Here is a 26,315-nt window from a genome sequence, read left to right on the forward strand (position 1 = left end):
ATGGCCAGACTCGTTCTTTTGTAATTAGCCATAACTACTTGAATTTGATGAGCTGTAGGTATGCAGGCAACCTTAATGCTGAAATAATTAAAAAAAAAAAAAGAAGAGAAGAACGTGTCTCACAAAGAGGAGGGGAGAGTTCAAATAAAAGGGGAAAAGGAAAGGAACAATTCACTTTGGATTGAGGAAAGGTGAAGGACATGAAGTATTTTCAGAAACAGTTATCCTATAAACACGGAGAAAATAGAGATGTGGGTATTGACGCAAGAGCTCATGACTCAGATTTTCTTTCATAACTTTTCTTGCGCCCCAGACAACCATGTGTTCTGAAACTTCCACTATATTTCCAGACTTCCTAGCCTAAAGAGAAATAACAATAGTAACATTTGCATTTACTTAAGGCTTTGAAAAAAATCAAAGTGGAAATAATAGTAACCTTCAAGGAGTGTCTGCCTGGAAGAACTGAGTCAACAATTTTGGCCAAGGCTGTCTTTTGGTCTTCATTTTCACTGCAGTGATAGCAATGTATGCAAGGAGGGTGGAAAGGTGGGAGTATCAAATGAATCTATCTGCGAACAAAAACATCTCAGTGGTGAAAAGACTATTGATTAGTTGGTGTTGCCTTTGCAAATTTGAGAAAGCTGCAGAAGTTAAAGAACTTGAGCTGCTAACAATTAGTGATACACAGGCACCATCTAGATTGAAAGGACAGGCTGGCAAAATATTGAAATTACCACATCCATACACGGTGCTTTATTAGCCAAGGAGGTAATAAGCCAGAGAACTATAGCCAGCAGAAAGGTGGGGGTAATGGTAAAATACTTTTACTCACTTTTTGTGACTCAGACAGATTTGAATTAGTAGATTCAATGAAGACAAAATATATTATGCACTATCACCCCTAGGTTTAAAATAATTTGAACTGTTAAAATAGTCACACTTGAAAGTAAATGCAAAGTAGGCAAAAGGCCATGTTTCCAAAGAACATGATGTATTCAACTTGCTGAGTTTACCAGTCCTGAGAGATGGTAGGAACTGTTGTTCTCAAGACCCTATACTGGAAGGCTGTGCAGTTTCTCCAGAGAAAAACCATTATCATTGAGAATTTCCTACAATAGTTTTCATTATGATCAGAAAGACTCAATTACAGTTTTATCAATCCAGCTTTAATATATTGGCTCATAGATAATTAGGTTTATAAGAAAACCAAGCTGCCCTGGGAAAAAGAACAACCATGAATGATTAAATTCATTTTTGACTCATATCACAGAAGACTGGATAATTTATTTGGGCAGTTTATTCACAAATAATTCAATTTATAAGTATTGGTGTGGAGGCTCTAAGTTCAAGATCTATATTCATGTAAGTTTGCTGTCCCACATTTCATTTTCATGGCCTAAAATAGTCAACACTTGGTCATTAACTTCCAAGTTTCCTACTTTTGCTCCTGCTTCTAACTTAGAACCCATGTGAGAAAGCAAAATATGCTTCCGCACAGCACTCACATAGGATGCCTGCTTCTAGTTAACCTGAGTCCAGCTTCTCCTGCCAGCAGCCATGGAGAAGGGCAGACCCAACACCCTCCTTTCTCACTGGGAAGATTTCTCCCTCTCTGTCACCTCTGAGTGGCTGCTAAACACAAGTGACGATGGCTGGCTCCCTTGCTGTGGCAAACTCTGAGGGACATCCATCCCTCTTCCATTTTATGTAGTCTTTGTTTAGTTCTACAATGTTTATTGTAGTTTGTATATAGAAATCTTTAAGTGGCAAGATGAACCTGCCAAAGTTTAGAAATCATTTAGGGCCACTGGGTAGTAAGCATAGTGCCCATAATTTGGAAAGCCAGAGACATTGTTAGAACTGGTTCACACTTGGGTGAACATCCCTTTGCTAAATCCACGATAATTTGGCATTTGTATCACTCAGTCCTCTTTCCAAGTCATCACAGCCAAGGAAGGTCTCACTGCTTATAAGGCTCCTGCATAGTCTGGTTTGGAGGGTGGTTTCCCTTGTGGAGCTTCCCGGGGGTAGTGGGGCATTTGCGTGTGATGAGCTCAAATGGGTTATATTTCTTTGAGAAGGTCTATTTTTGCCTTCATTAACTGAGAAGTGTGTGGTCTTTCATATTAGGAGGTGTTAATTCTATTTCTGCTGGTAACTTGTATTCATAATAAGATTTGGAGAGTCTATTGGTATATTTAAATCTTACTTAAAAATTGCCAGTAACATTAGTTCTTATGGGTTGCTAAAAATTTAAAACAGATAATTTCTATAAAACAGTTACCAAAGTCCTAATATGCAATATGTATTCAATAAGTTATAACTATAGTTATTACAACAAAACAGGTATTTCTAAATGAACAACCTTTTTATCTCTGATGTGACAACACAGAACATTTGGAGCCAAGATATAGAAATGGCAGGCAACTTGCTGGTTTGCAGATTGAAGTCTCTGATAAGCTCTGCTCTCAGACAATACATGCATTATGTCATTTGGAGAATGAAGGCAACGTCTTCATCATTCAGATGCTGCACACCTGCTGTACTGAAGACTGAGCCTGTCAGGACTGGGATGATTTGGTGTCAGGAAGACAGGAATATGTTGTGACCTCAGTGGCCTCTACTGGCTGAGCAGGTCATACCTAGTAACTTGGTTAAGTTTTTTGGGCATTAACTTTACTTCTTAGAGTGTAGACAAATCTACATTAAAAATATGTGCCTGCAGAGGTGCTGTGAGGTCTGCAATTCAACCCGCTGAAGAAGGTAGCATATCCTCCCTTCTACTTTGCATCTGACCCGGTGAGATGCTCATTTTGCGGACGTGACGTGTGTAAGTTTAATTTCTGAATCAAACAAAGGAAAAATTCCTGGGCATTTTATGTGCATTTTTCTTAATATGATCACAGAGTCAGAGTTAGCCATTTGATCCCAAATGAGACATGACCTCACTGGGGTCCGTCCCTTGACTAAATTTCGGAGTTCCACCCCAGGGCAGCGTCGATTGTACTGCCTGCGAGCTTCGTCTCCTCCCCAATGTCAAGGATGCATTTGGAAGGAGGGGGTGTCTCTAGCGAATGTTTTCCAAACAAATATTTTGTGGGAATTTCACTGTCCTTTCACTAAAAGCCATTTAGTGGTCAATCTGGAAACCAAGAACGGAACAAGTTATCTTGTTAAAATTCTTCAATCAAAAGGTATTTGTTTTGCTTGGTGGGTTTCATTAGAAATGAGAGGAACCGGTCATTAGAGGGAAGTAGGAAGACCTCTCAGGAACACCTGGAACACTTTTTCAGCAACACACATTCAATTAGATTCTTGAGAAATGTTACTAAGAATAGGCCCTGAGTGCAGCCCCAGTAACATATTCTGCAACTTCCCGACAGTGACTATTTTGAATGTTTTCCATCCACTGGAAATCGCTTTTTCTGTCTCTTCTGCTCACCACCTCTTTAGTTAACAGGGAAATAAAACCACCAAGTTCTTGCCACCCAACCTGTAGACTTGACTGCAGCTGTACGGGTTCTTTCCTTGGAGTCATCCTGGACTGTTCTTCATCTCTCCACTGTTATTGGTAGTCTACCTGGACTGTTCTTTATCGCTCCTTCTCTTCCCCCTCCCTCCCTGATAGGTTTCTGACAAGAGCAGATTCAGACTTCTAGGTATCTCTTGAGTCTCTTTCCTGAGCTTTGGTCCCGTAGGTTATGCAACATCTCCTTTACTGCCCCGCCCCCTTCTATCGTCTAGCCAACCCATTCTCACCACCACTGCCAGAATGCATTCTCTTAAATCCTAGTCAGACTGTCTTACTCCCTTGGTAGAAGTCCTTTCATCCCTCCTTAGAATAATCAAAATTCTTTAACCTGATTTACCACATGCTGCTCACCACTCCAACTCTATCTGTCTCATACTTTTGCTAACTCCAAGTCAGAGCTAACATAGTCTGTCCTAACCAGCTGCATTCAGTATGAATAAAATAAAGGTATACATTACACCTTTTGGGAAATGTGATCCATGAGTAACTACTGCAGAATGGATTCACTGAAGATCAAAAACAAACGCATTCATGGTTTGTAAGAGAGTAGGAACCTATCCAAGAGTGAAAAATGCTAAACATGAAAACAAGTTTATTCATTAGTAGGGCTTTAAGTTGAATATTTACAGTTTCCTTAATGTCTGATAAGGACTTAAGTGCTTACTAAATTATATGGGAATATTTAAAGGTCTAAATCATTTTTTTTTTTTGCAGTATCCCTCTTAACAAGCTGGCAGTTTTAAACCCTGTTTCTCTTCCATTCCATTAAACAATGACAACTTTAATAAGGCATAGTGGTATATATAATTTAATGAGAATGTACTCTAATGTACCAACTAAAGACCAATTATTTTTTTCTGATCCAAACATTAGAAACAAGAGGCTTTCTCTATACATCCCACTCCCATTCATAGATGCTTTGAAGTTGAATTTTGATGGAATTGGGTCTTTGAAGTGGCATTTTAAGTGGAATCTAGACCGATTATGGGCTGCACGTAAAAATGAGACATTCAGAGAACATCCAGGACATTGAGCAAACCCTACACCAGGGCTCATCACACAGGGATGTGCTGAGCAGACTCACGTCAGCTCCAATGAGCCAACCGTGCACCCCTCTTAGCAGCGCCATGATCTGAGACATCACACCACTAACTCAAAACCAGCCGTGCGTGGTGTATTGCCACCTCAGAAATAGGCAAACTCTACCAGTCAGCCCTTTTTTTCCCCTCAGAAAGCCCACTGTTAAATTCGCCAGCACACAACTGCTTATAAATTCAGTTGCCCAAATGCCCCGGCAGCACTGGTTGACTCCTGTTGCCTTAATAACTCAACATTTCAGCATTTGCCTATATCTTCTTCACTCTCAAAAATGAGAAATTAAGTAATCAGTATACACACCAGGAATAGTAGGATGCTTTATAGATTTTTCACTGGAAGAAGTAAAGACTTGGGAGGTAAGTTAGGAGTTAAGAAGCAACTTTAAGATTCCTAACTCTTTTTCTTGATCTGAAGAGCAGGCTGTAAGAAGTAGTCCCAAACATATTTTGCAGAGGGACAGCATGAGGACAGGAAAGTCTTGTGAACGCTACAGGGGGACATATTTTTATCAGAGTTTAAGGAAAGACTTCCTCCCTGGTAAAGCCACGTCATCCTTAAATAGGAACAGAGCACATGGGGGCAGGAGAGTCAGTGAGATCCTTGTTAATGAAAATGCTGAAGCAGAGACTGAGGGCCAACTTGAGGGGATATCACTGAGGGACTCAGGCAATGAATTCTTGTTGTGTTAATACTCTCGCGAGGATTCAGCTTCTGAATGGAGCCCTCCCCTGACAACTCCCGACTCAGACCTTTGGGCAGTTCCCACAGGGCCATTGCTTGGTAATGTGTGTGTTTGGGAGTTGCTACAAACCACCAGCCAGAACACCAATTCAAATTCAGAAAGAAAAAAAAAATGACCCAAACAGGCACTCTTATTAATTCTCACTGTTCAATTTTAAAATTAAATAATTTGAGAGGAAGTTTATGTGATAACCAACTTACTACTGCTTCCAGATTTTGAAAGCTATTAAGGTAATCTATTCCTTTGTGGCACAGTTTGGCCAAAGAGAAGAAAATAAGTCAGTGAGTTTCAAATAACTTAGAATCACAAGTAGTGGGAAAGAGTTTTATAAGTAGTGGAAAAGGAACACATTGTTTAGCAGTGAGGACTTCAGTCACTTCCTCTGTATCCTGGGGTAGCCAGGCAGCAGGAATGATAAGGAGCTGGCTGGCCTGTAAGTATGGAGCTGGTGAAGCTGGTTTGGGTCTCTCAGGAGGCCTGGTGTCAGCAGTAGCTCAGGCTGTTTAAAACAACTTAACATTTTTCCAGGTGACAATAAACAATTCTGTCCATTATCTAGTATCTATATTGTGCAGCATAAGGCAGGCTGTTTTTCTCTATTTAAAATTGCTTTACTCAATCGGTTTGATTATCATGTGGATTCTGCAATAAAGCCATGAGACCAAACAGGATACCTTCTTCAATGCCACCAAAAATACTTATTTTTAATAGAAACAACACACTAGAGTAATTGTAGGACATTTACTTAATTAAAAAATTAATAATGTAGCAACATCCTAGCCAATGAATTGTTAACATCTCCTACACTAAAACAATACAAAATTAAAAGCTCTCTTCATGAAAAATAAACCCCTCTTGACCCCCGTATTCTTTCCCACCTATCATCATGTTTTTCTACTCCATTTGACAGCAGAATTCTTTATAAATGTGGTTCATATGATGTTCAGTTCCACTCACCCTGGCCCCCTTGTTCTGGCCCAATCAGGCATTTGCCTCTCTAAGTCTACTGGGATATCTTCCATCAAAGTTACCAGTAACATCACATTGCCACATCCAATGGTCAATTTTCAGTCCTCATCTTGACCTATCATTAATCTCTGACAGATGATCAGTTCCTTTTTCTTGTCACACTTTCCTCATTTCGCACCATGCATCATGATTTTCCTTCAATTTCAAATAATTCCTTTGTTAGGTCCTCTTATCTTTCTAATCTCAGATCGGGTTGCCCTGGGGCTTAGTTGTTGGAACCCATTTCTGGTAACTACTCTCACTCTGTGTGGTCCCATCCCTGTTCATAGTTTTAAGAATCATGTATGTACGGATAACTTCCCATCTTATACCTCCGTTCTGCATCTCTCCTTCCAACTCCAAAATAATGTATGGTCTACCTGACATTTTTATTTGGTTGTCAGAGTGCATATCCAATTACCGCAACAAAACCTCAGCTCTGGAGACCCCTCTTCAAAATTCCTTCTCTCCCAGTTCCATCATCTCAGTAAATGACACCAGCATTCACTCGATTTCTTATAAATGCCTATATTTTCATGACTATTTCACCCAAATTATAAAACTTCCTTATAGGTGAAAAATGGACATCGAATAAGAAGCTTAGGTCCTCCCTTATCCCAAACTTAGAAGAGGCAAACAAACAAGCCATAAAACAAAACCAACTTCTCAGAAAAACATCTATACCTTTTCCTTGGAACCACTGCTGAGGTTGTCACTGGGCTAGGAGCACACACTTCCTTGGAACCCAAGTGAATGATGTTGGGCAAGAAGCCCTTTGCTGTAGGTGTAGGGTTACACCTACAGGGTGTGTATTTACACAGAAAAAAAAAATCTTTTAATGACAATAATAGAGCACCTGCATTTAAGAGGGACACACTTGGAAGAAGATGTACAAGTCCTGGAAGTATTTGTAAGAGAAAATCCAGTCTTCTGGGACAGTAAGAAGTTTAGGGGCCATTTTGTGATTTGGGGAGATCCTTATTATTGAATAAGCTCACCAAGATTTGGTCGAAAGACAGAGATGTAAATGGGCAGGGCAGAAGGTGATTTCTTCTTGAGTCTTGTTTTCTGTATGCTACCACTGGCAAGACTCTCTACTACGTGTAGGCATGGGAACCAGTTAAAGAAAGTGTTGATTCACCAGAGAGAAGCTGAGAACTCAGTGGCCTTTGTGTGTGTGAATGTGTCCGGAAAGGCAAAGAAGAGTGAGATTCTCCCGTGGGCTTTCTCATCTCCATGGCGGTAGGTGCTGGCAGCCTGAGAGAAAGCCCGAAGTAGCTGAGAGCAAAGAACCCCTGAGGTGTCTAGCTGCAGTGCTCTTACAAGATGAAAAGGACATGGAGTTTGGGCCTGAACTTCATTATCTGTAACTAAGGTAAGACCATTTAGTGGGTTACAAAGTAATTCAATCCAGAGCCAGTTGCTCACCTGCTCTCTTAAGCTCATTCTTTTCTGTAGAACACCTGCGAATAGGCACCTACATGATACTTCCTTTGGCTCAGTAGGCATGCTTTATCGCCGCACCGTCTGTGGCTGGGAATAGGCTGTCTTTCTCTCATATAATCTCTGGGGAGTGCTGAACCAAACAGATTAAGAATGTCCGTGCCATTTTTAGATCAGTTAAGGGAAGTAACGTACAGAGAGAAGGAGACTAAAAGCGTCATGACTTAGCCAGCTGAACATGACTGACTGACGTGGGACAATGTGGAAAAGGATGAGTCTTTAATTTCCTGTGGAAACAATCATTCATAAAACCGGCTCGTTTTATGTCTTTGCCACTCTTCCACTGTTCCAAAGGGACAACAAAGCGGCACTGAGGATTTGAAACTGTGTGATAAAATACATTGTCACTGGTTTGTAATTAATTACATCTATACAGCTAAAAATGTAGACAGAAATACTGTAATGACTCATTAGGAAAAAAACCTGCTGAAAGGTAACTTCAATAAATTAAAATCTCCTCAAGCACTGAAGTCTGATTAGGCATAAAAGCACTGGGTTTTCTCATTTTTAATGCTTCCCTTCTCCTCACAGTTGCCCTTTGATTTGCACTCTGAACTGTTGCTATGGAGCAAATAACACCCAGTATGTCCCGTGCCTTCAGGTTCCTGTGTCATGAGTGGAAGGAGCAGAGGTTGAAATAACGCAGCCTGGCTGTTTGGAAGTTCCAGGACTGTATGGGTGCTTGCCCATGGGCTTAATCATAACTATGTCTTATTTACAAAACTCTCTAAGTTTTTTTTTTAATAAAAGCAACCCCTTCTTTCACTTTCCTATGAGCCTTGAAATAATTCTGAGAATTCAGAAGGAGCTAAGGGGCAATTTTCCCAGAGGGTCTGAAAGCCTATAACCCTGTGGAGCCCAAACTGACTCCTTATTAGCAGCATGACCTTCCCAAGTTCCTAAACTCCTCTCTGCCTCCTTTTCAGGAGCCTCTAGTTATCCCCACCTCTTAGATATTATTGAACTTCATTTGACAGGGTACCTGGAGCATAGAGAGAACAAACTAAATGGAAACAATAATAATTAGCTGTTTCAGAGAGGAGGGAAACTCTGCTATAGGCAGGGATATGGGATAATAGCTAAGCTCAGAATACTATCTCAACTGACTCAACTCCAAGAAACATTCCTCTCGTTCTCAGGTTTGTGAAAATACCAAGCAATCACAATTTTGTAATGAGGAAGTTGGGATACTATTGCAATGTCAAAGGTAGTTCTAGCAACGTACGCCAGCCCTGACCTGCTTCTGATGTGGTTTTCGGGACAGTGGTGTTCAGCTTTCAGACCTCCGCATTCCACCTCTGGGCCTCACCCCTCTGAGGAGCCCAGTGTCTGCAGGCCAGGGATGCTGCCGGGTCAGGGAAGGTATGTTGGGATGGGCTGGCCTGAGGGGTAATAGGGTTCAAGAAGAGAGTTAGGGCCAGGGCGTTCTTTTGTGTATACATAGTTCAATAAAGACAAACCAGTCATTTCATATCACGATCTTTTAAAAACCAAACATCTGCCTCTGTCATTGTCATAGTGGCTATTTCAAATCAGCTAAGGCAAAGCTTGTGTTTTGTACAAGTGATAAGTTTCCAGTGAAAACCACTGACATTCACAGGGCACTTGCTGTTTACACAGTGTTACCTGAGTTGATTCTCATCATTACCCTTTTCAAAAGAATGGAGACCCAAGACATAAAATAACTGGTCTGAATTCACGTAAGTGGTAGGGATGAGATTCAAACGGAAATCAGTCTGACTCCAAAAATCAAATCTAAGTGATGAAAGTAAATGCTCATTTCATTTGCATTACATAAATATTATCTCTGCAATGACATGTTGTGATAAGAACCTGATAAGACCCTCCTGAGACCCAGGTCATCAAGACCTAAATTTGGTTCACCTTCAAGAGATATGTCCAAACCTCAAGTGGGAATTGGGACTTGTCTGATCTAGAAGCGTCTCCTGCCCTTGGAAAGTTTCCTGTCAGCCATTGTCCTGGGATTTCCCTAATTTTTCACCAAGGAAATCCATGATTCAGTGTGAGGTGTTTTTTGTTTTTTTTTTGTCTTGTTTTTTTAAGTTTTGGACATATATAGAAGTACAAAATTAAAATGAAAACAGCTCAGCTAAAATTGAACAAAGGCACAGATCGTACGAAAACATGGGTCAGTGTGATCTTTCTACTGGCATGGCAGTGTGGCTGATAATTACTTTTTAAAAATAGGAAAAAACTCAAGTGTTTTATTTTGATGAGAAGATGAGGCCTTTCTGGCACCGTTTATTTTTTATCTTCCTGGATGTTCTTTTTACCACTGTTCATCTCATAAGGAGATTGGATTTAATGCTATGTACTAGTTAATGAAAAATAACATAACCTAAACCGTTACATCTTCCTGTAAAAGGAGACCTTCCAAGTTATCTAGGTCAGCCACCTAAATGCTCAGGAAGTTCTTCCCTGAATTCTTCAAATTCATCGTTCAAATTCTGAGCAAAGAATCCCAATCTTCACTAGATTGGTAGCAATGCTAACAATAAAATCTGGATACAGATATTAAATAAACCCCTCTCAGGTCTCTGAGCTGGAGCGCAGCCGCTGAACGAAACAAAGATGACAAAATGAAGATTTCTAAGCCTAAGGACAGTGATTCAGAGACAGAATCAAAAGACAATTACTTAAAGGCCCTCAGTTTCTGTGATGCGCGTACCTATATGATAATTGTGAAAGTGAAAGGAAGGGGGATTCGCCCATGATTTACCACTAAAACATCACAGCTGTTATAGCATTGATTTAAAAAAAATGATTTGTATATCTTGCACAATTTTAGAGCACAAGGAATTTTATTTTCTGCCTATGTCCCTTAATCAATGATATCTTTTTATTAAATAAATGTGCCTCTCCATGGATCCCACCGCATGTCCCGGTTGTACCCCCGTAACATCACACAGCCGGGCCCCTTTCTTGACCGCGTGCAGACATGGTTGAGGGTGGTGATCAACTTGGAGCAGGGTCATATGTTCATTAACGCAGCATGTCCAGATCACAGCCCAGGAAGTGTAGCTGCTGCTCAAGAAGCTATACTGAGTTTTGAATACATGAATGTATACTTTCTTTAACATTTTCTCCTCCTTCAGTTCTTTTTCCCAGGCTCTCTTCAGCTCCACTTCATTGTTATAGTGACTTCTCTTAAAAAACGAGATACCCAGAATTGAATGTTAGACTTTAGATATGAAATATCCACAATTAAACAAACTTTTACTACTTGCCCTCAAAATTCTGTGGATGAAAAACTACTTTTGTTGAACCTTTGCCTTGGTTGTCTGGGAAAGATAGACTTCTAAGCTCACTTGCTGCCCCTCCCATTCTCATTGCTCATCTTTGCTGGCCTTCTAGGCCTGAGATTGCTCAGTTTTTATTGGAATAAATTGCCTCAGTTTCCCTGTTGTGAATTTCTCCCATCAGTAGCACTAAGAACACTTGACCTCACATGCAGGTCCCTTTGCTCCAGGTTTTGAGACAGATCAATGCATAGAGCATCCAAGTGGCTTTAAAATATCTCAGGTGCTCAGCCAGCATCTCTTGTGGTTAGTCCTTCTCTGAACTTGTGCCCCAGTCCCAGTGACTGGGTTTCCTCTTTTTCACTGAGGTCAGTTCACAAAACCCACCTTACCCTGATTCTGTTTGCAACAGCTCTTCTTCTCATCAAGGCTCCGAACAATGAGGTGAGTTTCTTGCAGTCCTTTCTCTCCAGGTCTCACTACCTGAGTAACCCTGGATACATCTACCAAACTAGTGAAGCTACAGTTCCTCATCCTTAAACTGGGGATGATACTGATACCCAGTTCTTGGGATTTGGGGTAAGATCATACACATTCATGGATGTCAAGTGCATGACACTTAACAAGGCTGAGGACTGCATCTGACCCTTATCCTCTCTCAGTCTGGAGCCTATACCCCGAGCGCGATTATTTTGGTCGCATGTCTTTGATGCAGAATGACTGCCTGCCTGAAGAGCCACACGCGCAATACTCTCCCCTCGGTCAGGCTCCCAGCTCTGTGTTTCCCTTCCTTCTTGTTCTGTGGCCTCTCACTGGGTGGCTGGTAAGCTGATTAACTAAGGCCCCATTACTCGTTTCTCACACACTCTCCTCCAGTAGCTTAACTGGACTTCTGCTCTCCACAGTCAAACCTGTACCCGCCTCCACACACAGCAGATGCCCCGTTCCAGGTCAATTCTAAGTTCTTGGACTTTGCCCTTAGGAGTCTGGCCATTATGTTGCCTGTTAAGCCACATATAGCAGATTTGATACCTAGAAAGGCATTGATGTTTTCTTGCCACATTAGTGCTTCAGGCCATTGGGGTGACTCCCGGAGGTCCCCGGGCCTACAGGCTACAGAGTGAAAAGCTATGAGTGGTGTATTCTACAGCCCGCCACTAGACCAGCCTTTACACTGATCTCTGATCTCCAAACACTGAAATACTCACAATACCAGCTGCTCTCTGTCTGCAGTGTTACCACTTAAACAAATTCTATTCTCTCAGGATAGTACATTTTTTACCCATGTGCAGTTTCTTTTAAAATGAAGATGGAAATGTGGGTTTTTGTTTTTTTTTCCAAATCTCAGGCTTAGGTTGTTTTGTATTCTTTTATGAGAGAGCCAGTCAGGTGTGGCCACAAGAGGAGACAGTGTCAAGGCTCAGGAAAAAACAAAGTTTATTACACTCCCAGGTCTTCGAGACAGGAGACACAGCATGCCACAGAAGACCACATGGGAGAGGCACCCGGGTGGTCAGGAGGCAACAGGGAGGGGAAGGTCTGGATTATAGCCTCTCTTGGGGTTTGCTTGGAAAAGGGAAGACAGGGAGGGGCCAATAGTTTAAGCTTGGCTAGTGTGAATAACTTTGGCAGACTCTGGGCTCTAGGGGTGGTTCTTAGTTGCTTGGTACCTGGCCCTGGGATGATTAAGGCAGAAGAGCATTGCCTCCCTGGATACACAGGCCAGAGAGAGGAAGTAAGGCTCTGTGCAGGAGAAGCATCTTCCAGGCTGAGTCCTTTGCTATGCCTGAAAATTGGCTGGCCCTCGTAGAATAATGCTGGGCAGTCTCTCTCCAGATGGAGGAGGGGCCTGGATCACCATTATTATTGTATGAGGAGGCAGGTTTCTGATCACAACTGGCAAGCATCCTTGAGGAGAGCAAGCCAGTTTTCTGTCTACCTCAGTGAAAATGGCCTTTGCCTAGTTACAATGGTTTCCTAAACAACCTACCGCATGTATGGGGGAGAGGGAAGAATGTTGATTCTCTAACTCCCATATCAGCAACCAGATTACACACACATACACCCCACCCTTCTCTTCAGCACTGAGCCTTTATGATTAAGACTAATCCTCCATAAGAGTCAGGTTTCTGGCTGCAGAATGAATTAATGCCAAAATAAGTGTGTACTTTGGATCCAAACAGTAGGAAGCTTTATCCTTGCTGATTTCCTCAGGATGCTCTGTGACATCATCCACACTCCATTGTTTTTCCCTTTGTGTTCAGACACTTTGGCTCAATTCCAGAAGGTGTCCAAAGGCAACAAGCCTTCCCTCCAAGGCCACCCATTGGCTGCATAATCTTGCAATAGGAAACATTCCTCTCCATGAAAGAGTATCACCCAATTAGCTCTTTTTGAAAGCTTCCTTTATCCTCTTTCCTTGCTGACATTTTTTTAGATTCTTAATGGTTCGATCAGGTGGCCTTTGGCTGGTGGACAGTCAGCTGTGCTTGTGTGCATTGGTTTGCACTTCAAGAGCTGATCTTATCAGTAGACTGCGTAGACCTATCTTGACAAAGCTTGCCAATGTCCACAGATGCCAAAATATTGCCCTGCAATCCTGGTGTTTGGAGTTCCAGGAATAGCCTATAATCTTAATTCTAGAATCTGGTTGGAGCCTTATCTACAAAAAATATGCATATCCAAGAACATGACATTAACCTTTATGCACCATTTATAACCTAGTCACAGAGACATGGGACACAATCCCAGTTCTTTCACTTTCCAACTCGATGACGTACAGTGAAGACTTCATTTCCCTAAGACTTAGTTTGTGAATGTGCAAGACATAAAAGATACTAAAACCTGCTTTTCAGGATTGTTGTTAGGATTAGGGGTGAGTGACACAGCACTGAGGATGTGAAAGAAGAGGTCCAGCTGGACAGGGGCAGATGTCACTGAAAGTGGAAGCTGGGGGCACATAGAGAAACCTTGATCAGTGTCACAAATTGCCTGTAAGCTGGACCTCAAGGCTGCACCACACTGAACTGCTGGTGATACTTTTTGACTTCCTGGCCATCACTCTTGAGATAATTGAGATTTTGATAGTGTGTTCTGTTGCACTGACAGTAAAATCTCCTTGGGTAAAGGGGCTGCAGAAATATGCCCGCAGATGGGCAAGATCACAAATCCTAATGTGTGCTTCCATACAAAGAGTGTTCTTTGAGTTCAATGACAAGGCTGGGGGTCATGAATGGCCCTGCTGGGGAAAGTGAAGACCAGCTCTGGTGGATGCACAGACGAACCTATACTGTGTTTTCATGCCTAGCCAAACCCGGGACCAAGAACTAAGTGGAAACTGGGTCAGTGGTGCTGGAGAGTGAGGCGTGGCATCTTACATTTTGATTTTCACAAGATTTGGGTGCCATTTAGCCAAATATGAATGACTATTATGTCTCCTCTCTTATGTGTGGATATAGAAGCTTGCATTGGATACTTACCAACTGTTGACAATCTGATCTGAGGATTCGTTTGTAATTTTTTTTTCAATGAAGGCACCCCATTTATCTTTCTGCAAGGAAGTTACATGAGATGTGGGATTTCAAATGCCAATAATATTTACATTTCTCAGTTAAAAAGCCAATATTTCTTTCTCTGGTCTGAAACTCGATGAATGGAAAAAGCTATTTTAGTTCACAGCATATTCTTTCCGTTAAGATTTTAAATTTCTGCACTATTGCCAAGGCTCATCTGTTGAATGAATTTTTCATAAATGTTATCTTCCCTACATGGGGGCAAAGTGGCATTTTGATTAAGTTGAAACAAAAGATAATTTTATTATGAGAGAAAACATTTCTCTCCATCCCCTTCTCCAATCAGTCTCAAATAAAAGAAGGCCAGGCTGTCTGTATTTATAATGGTTAGGAATTACTTTTAATAAAATCAGTAGCTAAAAAATGTTTAATTTTAAAAATATATTAGAAATCTCTCTCCATATTGCTATGTTCTTGGCCAGGAACGAATTTTGATTTGAATATGGGAAATCTACTTATTCAAGCCAAGCACCACTCAAATTTCCATACGCAGATTATCTGCTGGATGAATTAGCCCATGGGATTAAAAATAAAACCCCCTAAACTGCCTTTTGCTCAACTACCCAGAATGTTCCCCTTGATTACATCCTGCCTGTCTGACAGCTTGAATTCAGGGAACAGAAAATCATTTCAATAGCCTGCAATGCACGGAAATGGGGCATTCTTTCCAAAGCAAATGATTTATTCCAAGCCAAATGCAAATCGATTTCTGACTGCTTCCCTTCTGTGGCTTGTCTATGGCACCATCTTCCATCATTAGCCTAGAAACTCAAAAATTAGCCGCAAAAGCAGAATGCTGGAGGAGCACCTTTGCACTGTGGGGGAGGAACAAACTACCTTCAAGGTCTAATAATCAAATAGACATGAGACAGATTAGCAAAAGAAAACAACCAAACTTAATACATACATATGTATAGGAACCCTGCATACATGAGAGTCAGAGACCTCATATGCCTGAGAGGTGCAGAGACAGGAAGAGAGCGTGGGTGCGTAAGACATCCTGAGCCAGGAATGTGGTCAGGTCCCTTGGGGGCTTCAAAGGGCCATCACATGATGATAAGTGTGTCCCACCCTACCAGTAGGTCAAAAGGTTATCTCTGATCATCTCTTATTCCAGGCAAGGCCCCTAATTCAAGTTCTTCTATGCAGTTAAGGGAGGGACAGAAGTTTATCTTGAGCCTGTGGCTAAAGTTGCCTGTAGCTCAAAACAAACTGCATACCACAGAGGCAAGCCATGGGGTGATTTGTTCTGAAACCCACAGCACCATAAATGCTGGGGGCGATATCAAATGTAACGGCCTTCCTTTGGGATCTACAACATCATGCCACTTTGACTTTATTCTGCCATAGAGCCTGTGTGTGCTCTTGGCAGGCGATCTTGATAGAATGTCTGTAGTATCCTTGGCAAGACTGAGCTGCCCAACAGCCGCAGTAGTCCTCACAACCCTCAGTGACGGTTCTCAGCATGCCTCAGGGACGTGTAATGTTGGCTGAATTGAAGAATGCACTAAGGCTGTCTCCATGCTTTTGACAGGCATTGGTATATTTAGCTAAGTGTTAGAGTGTCTTACAGTGAAGGCTGAAACACCTTACCACCACCAAGTTTAAGTGCAAAGTGCCATCTGCCCCACACTGAACTCCCCAGGGTCCATCCCAATGACGAGACCGGCCCAAGAAATGCCAGAAACAGCATCCCTTCTCTTTGTAAGAGAAATGTCACTAACTTGGGTCACCTCTGTTTGTATAGGCATTCATAGATGATGCAATCAAACCCTCCAACTCAGGTAGGATGACCCATTCTTCCTGTGGTGAGACACAAGTGCACATGGTGGAGAAAGTATAGAAAGTAGTGTATTGAAATTCCAGAGTATTAAATGCACTAACTTCCATCAACTATTGCCTGCAGTCGATGGCAATGCTTTAGTGCCCTTGGACAGGCACAGGTTAACAGAAAGCTGATCTCGTGTGAAAAGCAGCAGCACACTGCCTAAGGTATTGTCTCAGTAGGCTATCTGTCTGGATCTTCCTAGGGAGATCTTTTGTCCTGTATTTTAAGGCCTTCTCAATTTCTCTGTATCCACAAGGGAAAAGGAGAATTAAGATAACAGCCAATAACAGTTGCTTTATTTTCCTCCGCAATGAAGCTGTCCTGAGTTTTCATTTTGACAGTTTAACACAGAAACTCAATCATTTAAAGGTCAAAGAAGTTGTAGACACTATCCAGGGGGTTCCTGGTCTACTAGCAAATCACATTTGTGAGTTCAGTTGTTCCCAGCAGAATGAATAGACTAATAAGTAGACTCTCTGCACATTGTCAAAGAGGACAATTTGCAGGTAGTTCTCACAAAATGGGAAAATAACAATACAGGACTTAGTTTGCTGTTGGAATACCATAAATACCAAACTTGGAGAAGGTCGAAAGCCATGACACAAATGCTTTCCATAAATTACAGTTGTTTTGGAATGGACAGTTCCAAATGGATTTAAAGCCGCTCCCATATCAGACTATATGGGAGCTACTAAAGGTCAGTTGTAAGTAACTTGGCATCTAGAAAGCAAAGTGGGCAGCTAGTACAAAATGACTTCTGTTCTTCATGATATCTGTGGTTTTCCTGGGCAGGTCTGCCATGTCTCCCTCAAGGTGATGTCATGACAATTAGGGCTAGAAGGGAATTTACAGACAAGTCTGGGAAATTAACAATGAATAATTCATGGTGAAGAAAACTGGTAGATATTCTTTCTCTCCCCACCCCCACAACTTGGATCTACATTTGAATGAAGTGTAGTCATAGCGATGAGCATTGCAATTGCATACATATGAAACACAAGTTACTATGAAAGGTTTGGAAACACAGCTTCCTTTAACCCTCCCGTGCAATCTTAAGATCTGCATTTCTCAGACTGGCAATTGGAGGCTCAAAGAGATTGAGTAATTTATGCAGACATACAGTTAGTCTTACTAGTGATCAAACAAGCATCTCAATTCAGTCTCATGTCTGTCTGAACCAGTGTCTCAATTCTGGAAATTTTAAAGCAAAAGATCTCCATCTTGAGGATGTATAGGAATTGACTGGGGTGGGAGAAGCAGTCAGAATACTTGGGCTGCAAGTATTGACCTGCAGATGTAACGTACCCCCCACCACAAGATTTGGGAAGCAGGTTGTCAGTAGACTGTGCTTTGAAAAACACTGACATACTGTACTACTGATAGGGGTATCCAAATAAGGTTTTGTAATTCACAAATATGAATTATTAAGAACTGGTTAGGGCCAGCTATTTAGGTAAATCTACATCATGAATATCTAATTGCCATGCTCAAATTTATCCATTTCAAAGAACCATTTCCTTGGGTCTTAAAAGTCTATTAACCACCTGGCTGGTGTGGCTCAGTTGGTTGGAGCACCATTCGGTACACCAGAGGGTGGAGGGTTCCTTTCCCCATCAGGGTACATGCTGGGGTTGTTGGTCCAGTCCCTGGCTGGGGTGTGTATGGAAGGCAACCGATCGATGTTTCTCTCTCATGTTGATGTCTCTCTCTCTCTCTTCCTCTTTCTCTAAAATCAATAAACATATATTTTTTAAAAAAAATTTAAAGTCTATTAACATAGACCTCACAGTACTAAAGTTGCAAAATAACACAATTTTTAACATTTTCTTTCCGAAGTTATTGAAAAATATTAAGATAAAAGAAAGATTCTTAAAACAGACTTTGGTATTCCAAGCCAAGAAAGGACGGTATTAACAGTTTAATGTGTTTTGGAATGGGGAGGGGGTGCTGCGGGGGGGAAGCAGCATGTGATGCCTGTTTAATTTTAACCCTGCTTTGTGGACCCCGCTCTGTTCCCAGCTGCTTTCATGATTTCTCCAACTGGTCTCCAGTGGCCAAATCTGACCCTGCTCCCTCTAACCCCCCTTCCTTGTTTTAAATGAGATCTGGTTTTACTTAGATGAATTAAATGTCACTATATTTGTTTCTGTGAATTGTTCCAGCAAAAATTACAGCATCCATGTCTGACTTGAAACGTCTGTAAGACTGTCTGCCTCTCTGGGCTATTTATAGTTGCCTTTTAAACGCTCTAATAAATGCTTTTCGATTGCTATTGGTTTGCTTTTCCTTTATGCAGCCTGAGAATCAGTCCACTTCAACAGTCCCAGCTGAAAATACCTGTTTTATTCTCTTTTGCAAAAGTAATGCATATTCATTGTAAAATATCTGAAAATATAGATAGGCAAACAGAAGAAAAGGAGAAAAATTATCATGCTACTCAGAGAAGGCCACAATTGACACGTTGTATGTTATTGTATCCATGCTTAAATACATTAAAACTTAAAAACGTATACCGTACATGCTGTTTTATAGTTCTGTTTTATTTTTTCCATCAAAGTTTTCATTTTTTCCTGTCCTTTTTTTTTTTTTTTTCTCTTTCTCTTTTAAGGGCTACATTAAAAGTATTGAGTAACGATGTAAAACAATCCCACATGTATTGATGGCTAGGCCATGGCCAATATTTGCTACTACAAATAGGGCTACAAATTAGCCATGGCTCTGCGCTCAACCATGGCCATTACTTCAGGGTAAGTTGCACCAGCAGGAATTGATGGACCAGAGGCTGCACCCAATTCATGGACTGTTGTCGCATAGAACCAACTCACCAACAGAAGTAGTTTAAATTAAATCACTGCGTATTATATTTGACTGAATCTTTAAAAGAACAGTATGATAACCTGCTGTAGTATGAGAACAGCATTCCTAATAATTTAATTGCTGCTTTAACAAATTTTATTAAACACTTCTTAATGCTAAGCATTTCTTTCAAATTTCCAGAGAGTTCTGCAGCATAGTTACATGCAGTTTTCTTTTAAAAAATTAAATAAATAAAAACTATGTATGAACTGGCTGTTTGGACAGGGGAAAGGCAAGGTGACTAGAGGGAATTGGGGGCTGATGTCTGAAGAACTATCAGCACAGATGTTTCTACAGTTCTAGCAATGCCGGTGCTCTTAGTAGGACCAAGGTCCCCTGAAAATAGTGTACTTCTCAATTTGTATTGTGTGATGACTTATTAACTCATTCAAAGTATAATTAATGAGTGCCTACCTGCCACATGTTTCTATAGCTGCCAGGGGGAGGGGAGGGGTACAGTGGTAAATGAGACAAGGGGGTGTTTTGTTGTGGAACTTACAATCTGGCCTATGGGCAATCCGGCCAAAAAACAAGTAATTCAGTTGGTAGTAGTAAGTGTTTTAAAATGAGTAGAGTGTGTTGCTCTGACCAGTGTGGCTCAGCGGGTTGGGCGTTGTTCCGGGAGGTGAAAGGTCACCAGTTCGATTCCCGGTCAGGGCACATGCCTGGGTTGCTGGCCAGGTCCCCAGTCAGGGCACGTGTGAGAGGCAACCGATCAATGTTTCTCTCCCCCTCTTTCTCTCTCCCCTCCGTTCTCTCTAAAACATAAATAAATCAAGTATTTTTAAAAATGAATAAAACATGTTAATGAGACACAGAACTATGGTGTAAAAGGTTTTAGTTTACATCCTCATCAGTAAAGCCCTCTTTAAAAAGCTGCCATTAAAGATAAAGCTTCAGTGATAGTAAGAAACTTTGCAGGCAAAAAATGCAAAGGGCCTGGGACAAGAACCTCCTCTTTGTTAGAGTGGAATTTAGCAAACTTTCTCTGTCAAGATTCAGAGAGTAAATATGTTCAGGTTTGTGGACCACACAGCCCCTGTTGCAACTACTCAAGTCCGCAGTGTAGCCTGACGGTAAGCAGCCATAGGCAATATGTAAACAGTGGTCTGCATGTGTTCCAATAAAACTTTATTTACAAAAACAGTGGACCAGATTTGGCTATGGTTTTCCGACTGCTGTGTTCATGAGAAAGACAGATACAGCGATGCTAGAGAGTGAGCAGTGAGAACAGAAGGAGGCAGTTCCCAGAGGCGGGCAGAGGTCAGGTATCTATGATCTGTATAAAATACAGACTTTGCCATTCACACTAATTGCAGTGGAAAGATACTGAATACTTTTAAGCAGGGGAGAGACATATGTTGACTTTATTTTTTAAAACAATAAATTCAAGTGCAGCAGGGACAGAAAGAGATCTCATAGGGAGCTGTTGTGGTCCTTTGAAGACCTGGTCCACTGAAGACGTGGTGGTTTTAACTACAATGATACATGATTAGAGTGGAGATCACCTCTGAAATCAAGCCAACGGGACTTGCCCCTAGTTTACGTGATAGGAGTAAAGGAGAGCAACTCGACCATGCTCGTCCCTATTAAACTGAAGTTTAACTTAATTTCCTCTGTTTCAAGCAACAAAAACTAGCCCTGGTTAACACAAGCAGAAGAAAATATTATTGAAAACATATCAGGTAGCTTATAGCCTCAAAGGAAGTATGTAGAGAAAGAACCCGATTTGAGCATAAATAAGAGGCAAGGCAAAATTTTATCTCAGGACTGTCTCACTAGGAACTGTGACTTGTACCCTTCTCCAGGGAGACTTAGCTGCACTGCCACACTGCTGGCCTCTTGAGTCCTTATAGATGCCTGGAATAATAGGATCCAGAACCCTGTGCCACTTCCACAAGAGGCAAAGTCTTGTCTCTGATTGGCCACTCCACGCTCACGTGACCCTGCTCCAGATGCAGGGTGAAGAAACACTATAGTGACTGGCAGCTTTTACCACCTCCACTGGCTTCCTCCTCATCCCAGCCACTATCAGCTCTTACCTGGCCATTGAAATACCTTCCTGGCTTACCTCCATCAAGTCTGCTTTCGATTTCTCCAACCAGCTTTCTACTGGACAGTCAGAATGATCTTTTAAAAATGCAAACTTTATCCTGCCATGCCCTTGGTTAGGATACTTCCATTGCTTTCACTGTTTTGGGGAGAGAGACCCAAGTCTATAACTCTACCTGTAAGTCGGTTATGTCCTGCCTCTGCCTCCCTTTCCAGATTTGCTCCTCCTGACGCCCACCCTCTGCCTCAATTTCAGGTCTTTGGAAAGTATGCCCTGTGCATCTGTGAGTTGCAGAGCCTTTGCAAATGCTGTTCCTCTGCCTGGGAAACTCTTTTTCTTATTTAATTAAGTCCTATCAGCCTTACAGGTTGTAGCTCAGACATCCATCTCTCTCAGTCTAGATAGACACAGAACAGAAATATTTATTCAAATTAAGAATTGAAGGAAGACTACACATACAGAGAGCTCTTGGGGTGCTAGCCTCTGAATTCTTTTATATTATTCTTTTATTCCTTACAAAAACCTTTTGAGATGTCAACTCTTGTCCCTATCTTTTAAATAAATACAGAGAAGCTTAAAGATATTGCTAAGATGCTGATACTGCACAGCTAAGATCCAAGGCTTTGATTTCCATGCCCCTGCCCTTTAACTATTGGATTATAGGGCCAGGCGCTCCTCAGGATAGCAGGAGGGTTATTTACATTTCAGGTTAGAATAATCACTGGATGAAAGTGGCAAGAAAGGAGTTGGAAGGCTATTCTATAAACCAGGGAAAACCAGGTTTTCACCTAATCAGAGGTGGCTGAATTCAGTGATAAAATGCAGATGAGTTCCTGTAATGCTAGACTCTTGTGAGAACCAAGCCTTAAAATTAGCTTAGAACAAAGGACGCAGCAGCCAAATCACACCTATAAATAGTAAGTGCCTTAAACCAGCTAGCGACTGTGCCTCCCACAGACAAACAGGACGGAGAACCAGGCCAGAGCTGAAAGCGTTCACCCAAGGCCGGAGCCAGGAAAAGCGAAGGCTGGGCTTGACTGTCGGATCCTGGACCGAGCTTTCCCGGGCTGCCCTGGTTAAGCGGCACCCTAGTCCCTGCTCTGGCCATTCTCCATGTCACGACTGCTTCACGTGCTTTCTCCTATGTGGCACTCCCTACGATCAGCGGTGATCTCACTTTATTGTTTTCATGTTTACTGGTGCCCAATACTCAAATGCAAATTCCATACAGGTGGGATTCTGTTCACTAATTCCTAAAAATGGGTGGGTCTGGCACACAATAGGAGATCCAGTTTTTAAAATGAACAAAAACCAAACAAGTAAACAATCAGTTATAAATTTTCCATTGGACACTTTTAGAGGCCTTTGGGGGAAGGTCCTTTCCTTACACAACAAGGGGAAATTGAGCGCTAGTCTCCTAAAGAGACCAGAAATCTCATGGTATTTAGCTTCTACACCAGCCTAAGTTGAGCGCCAGGTAAATTCTCTGCAGCTGGGGCTGGCATGCTTCTGCAACAGGGATGGGCAGGCTGACTTTCAAGATAAGAAGAGAGAAACCTTCAGAGCCATCTTAGTACAGCATGTACATACCATTTAAGACAAAGAATAAGCATCATGATGTCGACGTAAGAAATGTTCAAACATTTTTATGAGTTTATTTGAGCCAAACTGACGATATGTGCTGGGGAGCCAGATCTCAAGTGCTCCAGAGGGTAACAGTTCTGCAGCTTCTTTTCTTCACTTGAAATTAAGGAGGGAATTTACATGGATGTGGGAGAAAGCAAGGCACGCATTAGATTACAGGATGGTTAACAGTTACCAAGATCCTGTGCTCTCTTGAGGGTTAACACTCCCTCCCAGGGCTGTTACTTCTGGCGTTGCAAAGGTGTGTTAACCCAGATGCACAAAACAAGCGACAGGGATGGCTTAAGGCAAAGATAGACCTTTCACTAAAACATTTTGGGCCCAGAGCCTGACTATTCACTATGACCTGCCCAGTTAGGAATTTATGATCAGATCACCCTGTGAGGTTACTTTCCATAGATCCGTTTTTCCATCCAAGTAATTACCTTGTGAATTTCTTTAACTTGTCAAATCTGCCAAATGTCAGCCTTGCTCCCTTTAGGTTGGCTGCTTAAAGTAAATAGCAAGAAAATGATTATTATTATTTTTGCAATGAAATTCTTAAACTAAATTGAAAGTGTGTATGAGTGTCTGTGTGTGCATGTGTACCTGCCTGCATGTTGAGAACAAGGAATAGGGGATCTCTTATTTGTTAACTGTTGTGAAAAGGAAAGGAAAAGGTCCCAGTCCCTGGGGTTAGGGGAAGGAGTGGAAGGACAGAGAAGTAACCCAAGTGGCTTAGTGGCAGGAAACAGTGATGCCATCCCTGAACTTAAATAAAAATATCTATTGGGAACCACCTAGTTTCTGCCTTGCTGTCACACAAGTGGAACACTCTTCAAGAGGGTTAAAACAGACATTGTGATATTTTATAGATGGGGAAACTGAGTTCTCAAGGATTCACATTTGAGGAATATTTATTGAATAACGACTATGAGCTCAGTACAGTGAAAGATGGCTTCCCATTAATCACCTTGTTCAGCCTCCCAGTAAGTCAGAGACATAGGTATCATCCCCATTTCATGGAGGAAGACACTGAGGTGCAGCGACAAGGGACCGGCCATAGCTGCTCAGGACGGTGAGGCCCGACCCGGGCCTGGAGTCTGCTTCCCAACTCATGGGTTCTGTACAAAACCAAAGCCAAAACAAAAACCATTTATTTCAGACTATTTCTTATTAAGGGAGTTTGATTTCTGAACTGTACTAATTTAGTATGATCATTCATGTTACTTTGGTACTATCTTGACATCCAGAAAATGAAGAAACATCATCCCAGCCTCCATATGACCTCTCCTTTATAAAACAGCGTCACTTTGGGCGAGGCAGGGTTCATGGCTGGGGTGGAGCTATCGCTTCAGGAAAAGCTGGCTCCTGAAAGGATCTCCAGCAACTTGGAGCCTCCGCCTCTCCTTCCCAGCCCCAGCATCCAGGCTAGTTGTTTGCTCATAACATATAATAAATACATCCCTCCTTTCCTATCATAAAGTGGCATGAAACTTTCTGACATTGACTGAAAAGGAGAAATGATAAGGTTATACCAGGAAAAGGGAAAATCCATGGTCATCGGTAAAATCCAAGGCCTGCTCTGGGGATGGCGGTAGCTGAGAAGGACACGTGAGGACTCCATGGCTTTGTCAACAAAGGAGAAACCGTTTGCAGTTTGGGAGACGGCGAGTACTTGGAGACGTCTGGACAGTAGGTACGGGGTGAAGCAGGTGTTCGGGGCTGAGTGACGGGCTCCACCTAAGCCTGTCTGAATGTCTCAGGAGGATTCCAGGCAACATAAGGCTCAGGCGTGATTCCAGGGCAACACGTGGCAGGACAAGTTTTGAGCAGAATAACCTAACTTGCATGGGTTCTGTTCCATCTCTTTAACACCCCTCTTTCCTTCCTCCTCGGCAACCAGAGCCCACCCCTCTGTGCCACCTGGCCACGCCTTCTCTCTGACTTTTGGGTCCCCCTCCCCACACATGACAAAGCTCCACCCAAGCCTATCCTCAAGGACAGTGACCTACACTTGGAATTTAGGCCATCTTTTCTACTCTCTACGCCATCAGCTCTCAAGTTCCCAATACAATTTATCTGACCTAATAGTTGCCAGGCAAGTAACTTGATTACTGGTGAGTCACATAAGTCATTTGCATTATAAAAAAGATACTGGTTCATCTGAAAGGCCATTGGCATTCATAAAATGAATTTACCAAAGATTCTTTAGATGATTATTTGTGGTTATTATCAAAGTGACAGAGGATTATAAAGTCTTAACCATTGCATGTGCCCCCAATATGTCAATGAAAAGCTAAAGCTTGAAGAATTGTCTGCAGGTAGTCTGCTTGGTAAATAGCTGAATTTGGGAAGCTGCAGCAAAATGGCAGAGACTTAGGGAGTCTCATACCTGGTGAGCCCAATAGAGACACTTTTGCGCATTGAGAATGGAGACAGATACACAGGATGTTGCTTATTTGTTTTGATGAAAATCCTCCCTGTCGTGTTTTAGCCCTTTTGAAATATACTGAATCAGTAAAGGTTTCTCCTTGAAGTCATACAAAGACCTAGGACGCTGAGGACAAATTGCTGATCGCACCAAAGTACATTAAGGAACTTATATATATACAAGGAAGAACTTCTGAGGAAATTCACTGTCTGGATGGGGTTGGCAGTCCCCTCTAAGTTCCTCTGTCTCAGGTGTCTCTGGGGGAGGTAGTGAATGGGGTCATCTTGCAGCTGCGCTGTCCTAAGTGACTGCAAATTATCCTGAGCTTCCGTGGCCTCCCCAGGATCCCCCAGCCTCCTAACTGCGCTCTGTCTCTTACTCTGGCCACACTGAGGAAAGAACTCCATGTCACGGCCAAGAAATTGTGCTCCTTTTTCCACCTTTGCCATTAATTGCCTGGAGAAATAGTTTGAACCTGGTGCAGAAGGGGGTCCTTACCCAACTCAGCATTTACTTTTGAACTCTATGCTCCACAATGTTGAAATTACAGTGATCAAACCTCCATTTTTTTAAAGAGAATTTTACAACCAGTGCAACGGACACCATCTGTTTCTGGAGAGCAAGGAGCACAAAACACAAAATATAAATAGAGCAGTAAGAATGTTGCAAATACTTTTCCATGATGGAATCAATGGTGATGAGGTGATTATGGAAGCATTAAGGAACTTTGAAAGCCAGGTTTTAATCCTGGGAAACACAAATATTATAGACTCCCCAGTCAATCAACAAGCTTTACCTCAATCATT

General features: G+C 41.9%; 1 protein-coding gene across 2 annotated transcripts in view; it reads left to right on the forward strand.

The window, feature by feature from the left end:
* KCNJ16 (potassium inwardly rectifying channel subfamily J member 16) overlaps positions 1 to 26,315 on the forward strand; it is a 42,321-nt gene that overhangs the window by 11,992 nt on the left and 4,014 nt on the right. Inside the window, exon 1 of one of the 2 annotated variants that reach the window (XM_054572921.1) lies at positions 7,673 to 7,755. The exons of the other annotated variant lie outside the window; for it this stretch is intronic. The gene's annotated coding sequence lies outside the window, so the exon portion shown is untranslated. Of the gene's footprint in view, positions 1 to 7,672; positions 7,756 to 26,315 lie in introns of those variants that run through there. 2 annotated transcript variants of the gene reach the window in all.

This window comes from Pteronotus mesoamericanus, unplaced genomic scaffold (genome assembly GCF_021234165.1).
Source record: "Pteronotus mesoamericanus isolate MK-2021 breed Mesoamerican mustached bat unplaced genomic scaffold, CSHL_Meso_final contig_246, whole genome shotgun sequence".
Classification (NCBI taxonomy): Eukaryota; Metazoa; Chordata; class Mammalia; order Chiroptera; family Mormoopidae; genus Pteronotus; species Pteronotus mesoamericanus.